A 14394-nucleotide genomic window follows, 5' to 3' on the forward strand; every position below is an offset into this window, starting at 1 on the left:
GTCGGAACAGTTCCTAGTATTAAAATGTATTACTTGGCTGTTGCTATCGAAGCAATCTGTTTCGGGTTTTTGCTCTTGCTGCTGCCGTCGGGTTTTTTGCTTTCGGATTTTTGCTCTTTGCTGCTGCTGTTGCTGTCAGATTTTCTGATTTCGGGTTTTTTCGGAAGCAAATGCAACACAAAGTATTTGTTTTCATATTTTCTAAACAGTCACAGCAATGAATAGCACAAAATGTATGACTTTTGCTAATTCGACTACAGCAATTTAACACTGCTTCTAAGCTTCGATCTTCGCACTTTAAAAATTTTATTGAGCAAGGATATAGTTAAAAATAAATCACAAAATTTTATGTCTTGACAAACAACTAATTATTTTCTGCCTATTGATTTAAAAATTGTTACGAATTCATGTTATTTACTAATTTTTTACTCCCATGTTTGTGAGTTTGACCTAAACACCTGAAATTCTGTTCAATCTATAATTGCAGGTTATAAATTAGTAACTAAATCACAAATTAAAGAAAGTTTGAATAAATTATTTCGATGCTTAACGGAAATAGTTGTATCTAATGTTATGTTAACAGCATCATTTGCGAGCCATTTCAGATTCAAAGAAAGCTCTGTTAATTTAGAACTGTTGCCGACTGAGCAACAAGTTGTTTTCATACGATGGTCGAGCGCGTTGAGCTGCTTACTCCGCTATATATATTCGATGATAACGGGTTCGAATCCCCTTGCCGCTGCCACGGAAAAATTCAAAATTTTACTACTTTGTTTGTATCTTCAGCATATGCACTGGCAAGAGTTTTTGGTAATTTTCCGTAATAATCCGCTGAAGGTAGATTAAATCGTTCATTCTTACATTCCGTAGACACTGCATTATTAGCTTCTATATGATGTGAGCCTTGCAGCTTAGCTGATTGGAGTGAACACAATTTTTTTTTACGAATGAAAATTTATTCCATCCTTTAAAGCAAAAAATTTTTTGCAAAACGATCGTTTCATGAAAACGAACAAGAAAACTGAATTCATTTTGGTGGAAAATAAAAGAATTTTAAATATGCAATAGAGATTGACAAAACCAAAGACATACATGCATCTCATCGTCGGCCTTTTCAAGTTTGCCGCTGGCGACCTTTCAAACTGTAATTTGTCTGCCCAACTGGTTGGCCTACCTAGATTCAATAGTTGGACTGGATTTCGTATGGGAAGTCGGACATCCGTTGACTGCAGAGACTGCAAGTTTCCATTGTATGCAGTCAGTATTTGTTCACCACGGAAAAGGGCTTCTTAAATATATGATGCTGGACTTAATTCCACAAATATATTCATAGAAATGATATGCCTATATTCTTAAATACCTCAATGAGTAATCGGTTCAATCAAATTGCAAAATCCTCCAAATCGATATAAAATCAAAGCCGTCGTAATTCAAAACTGCTGCTGCACGTTTTTGACATTTGATTGTGAACCTAAGAGAACAAGACGAATTTGGCGAATTTCGTACACCTAAAAGTAAATATCTGCGAAAAATTTAATGCGGTTATAAAATTTTAATTTGTGACTTGTTTTCGAAACGATGTTTGAATGTTGTATGAATATCGTATACGCGGTTTCGAAGTTTGAATTTAGTTCGCGTTTTTAGGAAACACTAATATAAACGGGATATATAGATACTTTTAAAACAAAACAACCACGAAACACCATAAACTTAAATTTTTAAATTCTGAAATTTTAACGAACACGAATTTAATTTCTAATTAAAAAATTACTTCCCGATTTTTGTGCTTTTGTGTAACTTTGATGAAGAATAGTTTGTTTTTCACTTAATATTGATGTAAAGAAGTTATTACTTTGCAATTGTTAAATATAATGGTTAGATTTTCTAGATATAGGTTAGGTTAGTTTAAGCAGGCCATCCACTAGGAGTCCCACAGACAGATTTTCGTCCGTTGGGTGCGGGAGCGGGGGCTGACAGAACATCAAGAGTTGATAAATTGTTCGCTTGGCTGCATCCTGAAGCGAGTTCTTAGATGGGGTAGCTATGCCTCGTTACCAAGGCTGCACAGGATGTCTAAGCGTTTCTTGAACATCCGGAACATCCCACATAGACCGACTACAGGATATGGGTGTCAGACGAATGTCAAGAGTTGGTATATTGTTCGCTTGGCTGCATCCTGAAGCGTTTTCAGCAGATGGACTCCTAGGTACCTAAGCCTCATCGTTGCTTTCATTTTCTGCAGTCCTTGACATGAGCTGTGTGTCCGATGAGCATGCCTGTGAGCATCCTGCAATCCTAGAATCTGCGCTGACGGTCTGTCGCCTTGTTGCACATAATCTGGATATGACTGGTACGCTTACAGGATACAGGTTACAGGATCTTTTAAAATTTAGCCAAATTTCCAAATAAAAGAATTTATTTTTACAATTTCGCCTAATTATATAACTTTGGCCGAAAGGACATTAAAAATCACAATGATATAATATAAAGGATTATGTATGTTTCGTAACCTTTAACCATTTTTTATGGAATGTGTTCTTAATTTTGATGTAATGTAATATAAAAAATATATATTTCGTATAATGAATGATAACTTTTAACTTTTGTAACATTTTATGGAATTCATTTTAAAATTTGTACTTAATTTTGATGAAGAGTTTTATTCTTATTTCGTGTTAAAATTTTACTTAATTTTGATATAAAGGAGTAAAAGTAGTAACTTTTGTAACTTTTTGGGTATTATGTTCTAAATTTGTATTTCCCAATTTTTGTCAAAGGAACAATAAGGATTTTAAAAATGTTTAGATTAGAATGATGAATGTATGCTAAAATTTGTAGTTAATTTTGATGTAGAATTTTATATGTATAACTTAAGTGTGGCCAAAGGGACAATATTCAACTTTTGTAACTTTTTGCAATTGACATATGTATGTAATTTTGATGTAAAGGAAGAAATCTGTTTCCTGTTTTACGAGGACTGAACTTAAAAATTTGTTATATATTTTTTAAAATTCGCGTGTTTTTCATGTAAGGATTTTATCTATTTTTTAATTTTTGTCTCAAGCACAAACACGATAATTTTTGAAACTTTTTATTTAAATAATTTTCAAGCTCGCAGCAATAATGTTACTATTCGACTGAAATATTTTCTTTCAACTCATATGACCTTTTGTGAGTGAGTATTTCTAGGTAACTAGATTGACTTGCTATGACATGAGAAACTTTGAAAATTAATTGAAAATTTATACCGCCTTCTAAGACCCTTGAAAACAGGTCATTTGGCTGGGGCCCTCGAAATAAAATATTACCCCCGAACCGGATTTTCTAGCTACTCCCATATATATATATTCTTGATCAGCATGAGAAGCTGAGCCGATATAGCCATGTCCGTCTGTGCGTATGCGTTTTACTCAGCCGTCTTAAGAGCTATCGGGATGAAATTTTTTGGGTTTTATATTACCCGGGTAAGATAAAGAATGAAAATCTTTAGGATCGAAAACTATATCATATAGCTCTAGAAGAAACATTTTCGCAAAAATTGGAGTATCCCCATGAAATTTACCAATATGATAGTATTGAATAAAATATTAGATCCCAAAATTTGAATCTGATCGTATAAATAAAACACAAGTTACAGTCAATATAAATCGGTTTAAACGCTGCCGGCAGCGCTGCTTGCTGCCTAATACGTCATCATCAAATCAACAGAGCACACGCACACACACAGAGACGCAACGCTACATGAACTGTATGTGTATGCGTGCCGTGCTTTGCTTAGGGAATAATGGAAGAAGACAAAATTGTAGTTAAAAGAGAAGTAATATTTGTAATGTTTGTGAATTGATGAATAGAGTTGCAGGGCAAGAAATTTCAAAAAGAAAAAATATTATTGCCAAGCATACTGCAAAGGTATATAAAGTTCGGCATAGCCGAAGTTAGTTTCTTTCATATTTTTCAATATATTTACTTTTTTAATTATATTTAGTGCCGGGGCTAACTTCGACCGCGTCTAAGTTTGTATACCCTTGCAACTTTTTTGGTAACTCTTTCCTTACCTATAGCCATCAAAATGGAAAAACGTTTTTTCTAAAAAGGCTAAAGTTTCCGAAAGAACGGCCTACAATCTTAGCATAAGAAATAACGAAGATATTGATCAAAGTCACTGTTTTCCACCGATCGTTCCTATGGGAGCTATATGATATAGTCACCCGATCTTGATCAAATTTGGCATAGTCGTTTATATATGTAATTAACGACGGAAGGACGGACGGACATGGCTATTTGAACTCGTCTCGTCGTGCTGATCAAGAATATATATACTTTATATGGTCGGAGATGCTTCCTTCTATGCGTTGCACACTTTTGACCAAAATTAATATACCCTGTTTGCAAGGGTATAAAAAACGTTCGAAGCAAAAAATTCATTAAAATTGAGTCGCCAAGGACAGAAAAAGTTCGAAAAAAAATATGTGTTTAATTTAACCTTAATGTACAAAGAGCGGTAAAAAAACCACCCCAATTGATGAATGCTTGTATGTTAGAGAGAGACAGTGAAACGTCTAAGTTCAAGTGAGAATGAAAAGTGTGGAGGTGCGAACAGAATAGAGAGAACCCTGAAGTTTGCGTGGCAAAGAGGTAGAAAGCGCAAAGAGATTGACGATCGTTGAAATTTTGCGAAAATTTACTTGGCAATGAGGCTGGCATAGCGTAATTTTTGTAAATGTGTTGGAGTATCGTGGTGGGAACTATTCACTGAGATGGTAGATTTATGTGGCAAATGACCTAGAGTGGGAAATTCTTGAGAATTGGTGGCAAGCGAAGCTTGTAAAAATGGCGGCAAGAGAAGCTACAACAATTGGCGGCAACAGCGAGAAAGCATTAGACGCACAAGTTTGGCGGCGTCACTGCGAAAAATTTGTACAAGAGGGAGACATCGGCATTGGCGGCAAGAGCAAGAAAGCATTAGACTCACAAGATTGGTGGCGTCACTGCGAATAGAGACGAAGTATTAAGTTTAAATGTAAATGAGCTCAAAGCAAAGTTGGCCAGTTTGAATTTGGCAATAACTGGTAGAAAGCAATCGTTGCAAGATCGTCTTCTCGAACATTTCAGTTTGGTGGCTGACGAAGTCGAGGTTGAATCCGAAAGTGATGATGCGGGATCATTTCATTCTACGGCACCAACTGCAGTTAGAAATAATTTTACTTTGCGCGACATTGAGGATTCTCTTTCTTCGTTCAGTGGGTCAGGTCAACCGTCTATAGAAAATTGGTTACGGAATTTTGAAGATAATGCAGAAGCAGTTCAGTTCTCTTTACAGAAATTTATCTATGCGAAGCAATTATTAAAGGGTGCAGCAAAAGTTTTTGTGCCTAGTGAGCGAGGAGTGACTGATTGGATATCATTAAAAAGAATTTTGTTAAGCGAGTTCGGCTCAGAAGTATCAGCAATTGAAGTACATAAATTGTTGCGAAATAGACGTAAACGCCCAAATTAAGATTTTCGTGAGTACCCGTATAGTCTGAGGGAAATAGGCAGTTCCATTAACTTAGATGAAGCTAGTCTTATAGAATATTTCATAGAAGGAATACCTGATTCAAAAGCTAACAAAAGTAACTTGTATCAGGCAAAGACAGTCATTCAGCTGAAGGAACAGATTACAATTTACCAAAAGGTTTACTTTGGTCGCCATCAACTGGTAAATAGAAACAGAAATCATAATGAGAAGTATGATAGAAAAGCGGAAATATCTAAACAACCGAGAAAATGCTTTAAGTGTGGCGAAGTATCTCATTTGATGAGTGAGTGTCCGAAGATTAAGTGCTTTAAATGCGATCAGATAGGGCGTAAAGCACCAGTATGCCCGAAAGTACAATGTCAAAGGAAATCAATGTAAAAGGAAAAGCTATTTTCAAAACAATATCATGTGAAAACGTTGAGCTGTCGGCACTCATAGATACAGGATGTGACCTATGTTTAATAAGAGATGATATTATCAGAAAACTTCATGGTGTAGAATTAAGCGATGAACGAAACCGTTTATTGGGAGTGTGTAAAAGTGAGTTAATTACTATAGGTAGTTTTAAAGCGCAGGTTACTATTGATGGTGTTCAATGGCCCTTAACGTTCCATGTTTATAGAAAAGAGGATATTGACTATGAAGTAGTGATTGGAAACAACATTTTAGTATTAGCTGATATGGTTATCACAAAGGGAAATGCTACTTTTAAGCCTAAAGAAGAAGAAGTGATGCCAAACACAGAAGCGAAAGAAACTGTACACAATGAAGTGAAAACTCCGAAGGGTATGTTACAGGAATTTGAGAGTTTGTTTTTATTAGCTGAAGAAGAAAAGAGTGAATTAGATTTGTGCCATATAACTAAATCGGACGTCAAAGAAGTCAAGCAGCTTATTCACAGTTATGTACCACAACAGTCAAAGAAGAGTCCAGTCGAAATGAAAATATTATTAAGTGACGAATGCCCAGTATACGAACGGCCGAGGCGTTTATCTTTCGTTGATAAAGGTATTGTGGACTCAACAGTAGAAAAATTATTACCGGGGTTGAGATGAGGACTAATAGTTTCCCTGAGTTACAAGAACTTTTGGAAGAGGAAGCCATAGAAGAGCTGGAAGCTCAGCATAATATGGAGAGAATCCAAGAGGAAAATCGTAAAAGTTATAACAAAAAACGCAAAAAGGTAGTTGAGTATAAAATTTATGATTTGATAGCAATTAAGCGAACGCAATATGGTTCAGGATTAAAACTTAAGGCTAAATATTTTGGACCATATAGGGTGGTGAAAGAATATGACGTGGAAAAGGTAGGAGATCACGAAGGTCCTGGGAAAACCTCAACTGTCACAGAGTATATGAAGTCGTGGAATGGTCAAGTGAATTCATCAGACGATTCAACATTCGAGGCGAATGATAAGTCAGTCCGGCCGAATGTGGGAATGGGTCTAGAGACGAGAAGCGGTCGATTGTATTGAACCAGTTCAGAGGTGCATAATTTAAAGGTTATCAACGATATCGATGACAAACCATCGATATCATTGAGAAAAGAGTTCTATGGCGTCAAGTTGTGTCGACCGGTTGTGTTCCACGTGGCTGCTCGAATAAAAGAGTATAGTTATGTAATAATTAAGTGATAAATGTATAAAGAAATAATGTTGAATAAAACTGTACGATTGATTGTGAGTAAAAACGGCCTAGAAATTCGGGAGGAAAAAGTGGTAATGCACTACGAGTCCCACATCTATATTTTAAAATTTACCCCTGACGGACGGACATTCCCAGAATACCGACTCTGTTGCTTATCGACCTTTCTTTATTTTTAAGACTAAAATTTCTATTTTCCTATTGCTTTTGTGCTTTTCAGAAGCACCGCATAAACTTTCCATCAGCCATTTGCTATTTTTTTTAAATTTAGAATAAATTTTCGATGCTCGCTGCATTCATGCGATTCAATGTACCAATCTAAGTAATTCGGGTCCTTCTCAATATTCGAAAGGCATTCATTAATAATTTTTTCTTTTAGTTTGCGCGCATGTGGGAAATTTTTAAAGAACTTATAATGCTGCTTCATCAGGTTAAATAAATGATTTTGTGGGGCTTTAAGCTTTAGGTTGTTGTTTATAGTTTTAAAATTTTTGTTAATGATAAAAAATTCCGATTCCTCATAATTTCCGATCTCTTCTTTTAAAAGTTCTTTGCATGAATCGCAATTGAACTTTTGCTGGGCTTTATGAATAACAAATCCTACGAAATATTTCAATGATTTCTCAGTGGCTATACTGATTTCAGTTGGCTGTTCTTTATCAGCCTCGGTTACTTCATCCTTCATATCTTCATCTAAGATTATGTTAAAATCTTCGTAGTACACCTGATCTTGGTCATTTACGTTTTCAATTGCCAGTTCATGCTTTGTTTCTTCAATAACATTTATTAGCATATCTTCATCTGGCTCGCAATTACCTGTTGTCGTTTTTGAAGTTATTAATTTCATTGACAACATTTTTGATATTATTGCATTGAATTCGAATAACAAAGGATTATTGTTTGTGCCACAACTGCTTTTTATTAGGTAAATACATGTTCTAGCGCATCTTGGTTTAGACGTGACAACATTAAAAAGAATACTCCGTGCCCTTCATTCCAAATATCGCTTGTAAGCATTAGTATTGCGTTTATTGATAGAACTATTTCATCTAAACAATAAACTTTTCTGCGATATAGACATTTTGTGAGGTGAGGGACATCATATATGCCATATATTTTCTGATCATCCAGAGAAAAATAGGGTGCTTCGTTAACTATTCCAAGTTTATTGAATCCCCCTCGATTGTTGGGCCTTGATCGCATACTACTGCTCTTATAAAAAGGCCTAGGGTTCTTGCGGCTGTTATATTTGAATCTATTGTGTTAACTTATGAGCAGAGAGTCCAGTAGATGCGGCTACATAGCTCAATACAAATTTCCAGTTGGCATATAGCCCCCTCACCATGAAAACACATATTTGCTTATAAAAAGAGTCAGTTTTTTCGTAGCCATCATCCACAAATCCTTCCACTTATCCAATCTGAATGAGATTGAATATGTAGGCCTTCGAAGAATAAAAATGAAGTAAGTAAGTCGACTCGTCGACTTGGGTATACCATACACCAGGTGAAACAAATATTTAAAATTTCGAAAACAAAATGTATGTCTATTAAATTGTTTTAACATGCCTCATAACCATATGCTATCTCGCTCACTCTACAAACACACGAGCACTCTAGCGCCGCCACTAGCCAACGGCCAATTCTGCCCTTATGGATCGATTAGCAAAATACGTTCATACGCATATTTTGCATGATTCTAGTCCGATTTCAATAAAATTTGGTAGTTTGGTAGAAATAGATAAGATTATTAGTCCGCCAAATTTTATTGCGATGGTCAAAAAATTGCAAGAGGCAATCGGTTTTTATAAATTATGGAGGAGTAAGTGGGCGTGGCATTTTAAAATATATATATTCTGCGCCCATACTAAGCCAGTACACATACTAAATTGGTGACCTTAGCTTTGTTAGTTTTCGAGAAAATCAGTTTTGTTTAATTGGCGGGGCGGAAATGGGCGTGGCAAAATTTTTAAATAGTCAATATCTGCGCGTCTATTAAGGTAGCTTACATACCAAATTTAATGTCGGTAGCTTTGATAGTTTTTAAGAAAATCAGTTTTATGTAAATTTCGGGTGCGGAAGGGGCGTGGCAAAATTTTTAAATAGTCAAAATCTGCGCGTCTATTAAGGTAGCTTACATACCAAATTTAATGTCGGTAGCTTTGATAACTTTTAAGAAAATCAGTTTTATGTAAATTTCGGGTGCGGAAGGGGGCGTGGCAAAAAGGAAACAATTCTTGAAACAATTTTTTTCTGCGCGCTAACTAAACGAGTACACAAACCAAATTTGATGTCTCTATCTGTTATACTTTTTCAGAAAAGCAGTTTTGTGTAAATTCTGGGGTTTACATATCACACGAGTCTAAATACCAAATTTGGTGGCTCTAGCTCTTATAGTCTCCGAGATCTGCGTGTTCATACAGACGGACGGACGGACGGACATGGCTAGATCGACGCGGTTGTTGATCCTGATCAAAAATATATATACTTTATGGGGTCCGAGAAGCTTCCTTCTGCCTGTTACATACATTTTAGCGACTTTAATACCTATTGGTGTATAGTATAATTAATGCTTTGAGCAATTATAGCTTGTTTTTCAGTAACATAGTGCAAATCATGTTTGAATTCTTTGATAGGCATTTTTTCTTTATATTTTCAAAAATATTTTTGTTTGAGTTTTTCTTTCAGATATTTAATTTTTCGTGCCTTTTCCGTTTGCAAAAGAATTCTTAAATGTCGATTTTTTTTATTGAAAAGTTTGACTTTTTGTTTTCCTTTTCTTAAATTCTCTGACATTTCAAAGTACTTTTTTCTGTAGTACGCTTCATTTTGCTCTTTTTTAAGGCAATTTGCACAAATTTCAATTTGTGTCTCAATAGAGCTGCAATTATTCTTATTTCTATTACCAACCTGGGTTGCTGCATTTGGAAAATTCAAAATTTCAAAATCTTCTGTGCAAAAATCATACACATCATAATTATTTTCTTTTTCCGAGATATTCAACTTTATGTCGGTTTAAGCCCACTTTTCCTACCATGCGTCACTTCTCCAGCAAAACTGTTGACTCCTTGACCCACAATGTTTGGCCATGAAAAGAAACTGATACAACTCAGAAATGCATTTCAAAGACCACTCAAAAGTCAAATCTTGTTCGTGGGCCACATGTCGACAGAATTTCGCTGCTTGTACAAACGTACACATTTTGTTTTTTTTTTTCTACTTCTTTTTAGTCTTACTAATTGAAAATTGAAATATCATATAGCCGCAATATTTCAATGCAAAATTTATGCAAGAGCCTAAAGCCTTAAATGGAATGAAGTGAAGTAAAGTAAACTGAAGTGCAATGGGTTAACACGCCCACCATATGTAAGCCTTACTTTGAATTTCACACATTATTTTTTTCGGTTTGTTTTTTGTTTAAGCACTTGGTAATATGCAAATAATTGCCGTTTATTGTCACATGGCGTTGCTGCATGCCCCTGACACATTTCGAGTTGGAGAGTTTGATTAATTATCTGAAATGTCAAGAAGGCAAATCTTAACAAAATGGGACAAGGCAGAACTGAAACTGTTTAAACAATTAACACCGGAAACCAACTTCTAAGCAGGGTTTGAAAACTGCGAAAACTGTCAACAGTTTTGCTGTATGCTGTTGCTTCTGCTTCGGAAACTATGAACACATGAAAGAACTCAATACTCTTTAAATACATGTAAATTATCAATTAGTCATTTCGTATGTATAGGTAAAATCAAAGTAGGCCAAAAATTAAGAATCAAGTAGTCTGCTGCGACTATTTTTCCGACTGCTGCTTTCGTCGACTTCCGAATTTGGCCAATAGCAACAGTCGGAACAGTTCCTAGTATTAAAATGTATAACTTGGCTGTTGCTATCGAAGCAATCTGTTTCGGGTTTTTTCTATTGCTGCTGCTGTCGGGTTTTTTGCTTTCGGATTTTTGCTCTTTGCTGCTGCTGTCAAAATTTTCTATTTCGGTTATTTGCTGCTGCTTTTGCTGTCAGATTTTCTGATTTCGGTTTTTTTCGGAAGCAAAAGCAACACAAAGTATTTGTTTTCATATTTTCTAAACAGTCACAGCAATGAATCGCACAAAATTTATGACTTTTGCTAATTCGACTACAGCAATTTAACACTGCTTCTAAGCTTCGATCTTCGCACTTCGCAGTTTAAAAATTTTATTGAGCAAGGATATAGTTAAAAATAAATCACAAAATTTTATGTGTTGACAAACAACTAATTATTTTCTGCCTATTGATTTAAAAATTGTTACAAATTCATGTTATTTACTAATTTTTTACTCCCATGTTTGTGAGTTTGACCTAAACACCTGAAATACTGTTCAATCTATAATTGCAGGTTATAAATTAGTAACTAAATCACAAATTAAAGAAAGTTTGAATAAATTATTTCGATGCTTAACGGAAATAGTTGTATCTAATGTTAAGTTAACAGCATCATTTGCGAGCCATTTCAGATTCAAAGAAAGCTCTGTTAATTTAGAACTGTTGCCGACTGAGCAACAAGTTGTTTTCATACGATGGTCGAGCGCGTTGAGCTGCTTACTCCGCTATATATATTCGATGATAACGGGTTCGAATCCCCTTGCCGCTGCCACGGAAAAATTCAAAATTTTACTACTTTGTTTGTACCTTCAGCTTATGCACTGGCAAGAGTTTTTGGTAATTTTCCGTAATAATCCGCTGAAGGTAGATTAAATCGTTCATTCTTACATTCCGTTGACACTGCATTATTAGCTTCTATATGATGTGAGCCTTGCAGCTTAGCTGATTGGAGTGAACACAATTTTTTTTACGAATGAAAATTTATTCCATCCTTTAAAGCAAAAAATTTTTTATGCTTCTCTATCTATTACCGAATTGTAAAAACTGAAATTTATTAAAATTTCTACTCACATATTTGACCTACAATTGAAAAACCATCTAACTAATTCTTATATTCCAAAATGGTGACACATTTGCCTACATTCTAAAGAGAGAATTTGGCAGTGGCATAATAAAAGTTTACCTATGATGACTTTGGAATTTATTGTAATGGACAATGTTCAGTGTGGCGATTTGAATAAACAATTAGACAAGCGAAAACAAAACGAACGTTTCATGAAAACGAACACTGAATTCATTTTGGTGGAAACAGCCAATACACTGCCTTAGAGACTGCAAGTTTCCATTGTATGCAGTCAGTATTTGTTCACCACGGAAAAGGGCTTCTTAAATATATGATGCTGGATTTAATTCCACAAATATATTCATAGAAATGATATGCCTATATTCTTAAATACCTCAATGAGTAATCGGTATAAAATCAAAGCCATGAACCTAAGAGAACAAGACGAATTTGGCGAATTTCGTACACCTAAAAGTAAATATCTGCGAAAAATTTAATGTGGTCATAAAATTTTAATTTGTAACTTGTTTTCGAAACGATGTTTGAATGTTGTATGAATGTCGTAGACGCGGTTTCGAAGTTTGAATTTAGTTCGCGTTTTTAGGAAACACTAATATAAACGGGATATATAGATACTTTTAAAACAAAACAACCACGAAACACCATAAACTTAAATTTTTAAATTCTGAAATTTTAACGAACACTAAGTTTAATTTTTAATTAAAAAATTACTTCCCGATTTTTGTGCTTTTGTGTAATTTTGATGAAGAATAGTTTGTTTTTCACTTAATTTTGATGTAAAGAAGTTATTACTTTGCAATTGTTAAATATAATGGTTAGATTTTCTAGATATAGGAGGTTAGGTTAGTTTAAGCAGGCCATCCACTAGGAGTCCCACAGACAGATTTTCGTCCGTGGGGTGCGGGAGCGGGGGCTGACAGAACATCAAGAGTTGATAAATTGTTCGCTTGGCATCCTGAAGCGAGTTCTTAGATGGGGTAGCTATGCCTCGTTACCAAGGCTGCACAGGATGTCTAAGCGTTTCTTGAACATCCGGAACATCCCACATAGACCGACTACAGGATATGGGTGTCAGACGAATGTCAAGAGTTGGTATATTGTTCGCTTGGCTGCATCCTGAAGCGTTTTCAGCAGATGGACTCCTAGGTACCTAAGCCTCATCGCTGCTAAGGCTACACAGGAGGTGTGCAAGCGTTTCTGGAACATCCGCAACCTTTCATTTTCAGCAGTCCTTCACATGAGCTGTGTGTTTGATGAGCATGCCTGTGAGCATCCTGCAATCCTAGAATCTGCGCTGACGGTCTGTCGCCTTGTTGCACATAATCTTGGATATGACTGGTACGCTAACAGGATACAGGTTACAGGATCTTTTAAAATTTAGCCAAATTTCCAAATAAAAGAAATTATTTTTACAATTTCGCCTAATTATATGTACTTCGTAACTTTGGCCGAAAGGACATTAAAAATCACAATGATATAATATAAAGGATTATGTATATGTTTCGTAACCTTTAACCATTTTTTATGGAATGTGTTCTTAATTTTGATGTAATGTAAAAAAAAAATATATATTTCGTATAATGAATGATAACTTTTAACTTTTGTAACATTTTATGGAATTAATTTTAAAATTTGTACTTAATTTTGATGAAGAGTTTTATTCTTATTTCGTGTTAAAATTTCACTTAATTTTGATATAAAGGAGTAAAAGTAGTAACTTTTGTAACTTTTTGGGTATTATGTTCTAAATTTGTATTTCCCAATTTTTGTCAAAAGGAACAATAAGGATTTTAAAAATGTTTAGATTAGAAAGATGAATGTATGCTAAAATTTGTAGTTAATTTTGATGTAGAATTTTATATGTATAACTTAAGTGTGGCCAAAGGGACAATATTCAACTTTTGTAACTTTTTGCAATTGACATATGTATGTAATTTTGATGTAAAGGAAGAAATCTGTTTCCTGTTTTACGAGGACTGAACTTAAAAATTTGTTATATATTTTTTAAAATTCGCGTGTTTTTCATGTAAGGATTTTATCTATTTTTTAATTTTTGTCTCAAGCACAAACACGATAATTTTTGAAACTTTTTATTTAAATAATTTTCAAGCTCGCAGCAATAATGTTACTATTCGACTGAAATATTTTCTTTCAACTCATATGACCTTTTGTGAGTGAGTATTTCTAGGTAACTAGATTGACTTGCTATGATATGAGAAACTTTGAAAATTAATTGAAAATTTATACCGCCTTCTAAGACCCTTGAAAACAGGTCATTTGGCTGGGGCCCT

General features: G+C 34.8%; 1 long non-coding RNA gene across 3 annotated transcripts; it reads right to left on the reverse strand.

Annotated features, from left to right (window-relative positions):
- Positions 1-320: 320 nt before the first annotated feature.
- On the reverse strand, positions 321-12759 carry LOC124461081. 3 transcript variants are annotated; one of them, XR_006954919.1, is made up of 3 exons: positions 12514-12759; positions 1093-1471; positions 321-1021 (listed from the first exon to the last, which is right to left on the reverse strand). It is a non-coding gene; the product is annotated as an uncharacterized LOC124461081 (long non-coding RNA). The 3 variants fall into 3 exon arrangements; XR_006954920.1 differs by lacking the exon at positions 12514-12759 and having other exon boundaries at positions 1093-1303; positions 1361-1717; XR_006954921.1 differs by lacking the exon at positions 12514-12759 and having other exon boundaries at positions 1093-1308; positions 1361-1717.
- Between the last annotated feature and the right edge of the window lie 1635 nt (positions 12760-14394).

This window comes from Drosophila willistoni, unplaced genomic scaffold (assembly GCF_018902025.1).
Source record: "Drosophila willistoni isolate 14030-0811.24 unplaced genomic scaffold, UCI_dwil_1.1 Seg196.1, whole genome shotgun sequence".
NCBI classification, from domain to species: domain Eukaryota; kingdom Metazoa; phylum Arthropoda; class Insecta; order Diptera; family Drosophilidae; genus Drosophila; species Drosophila willistoni.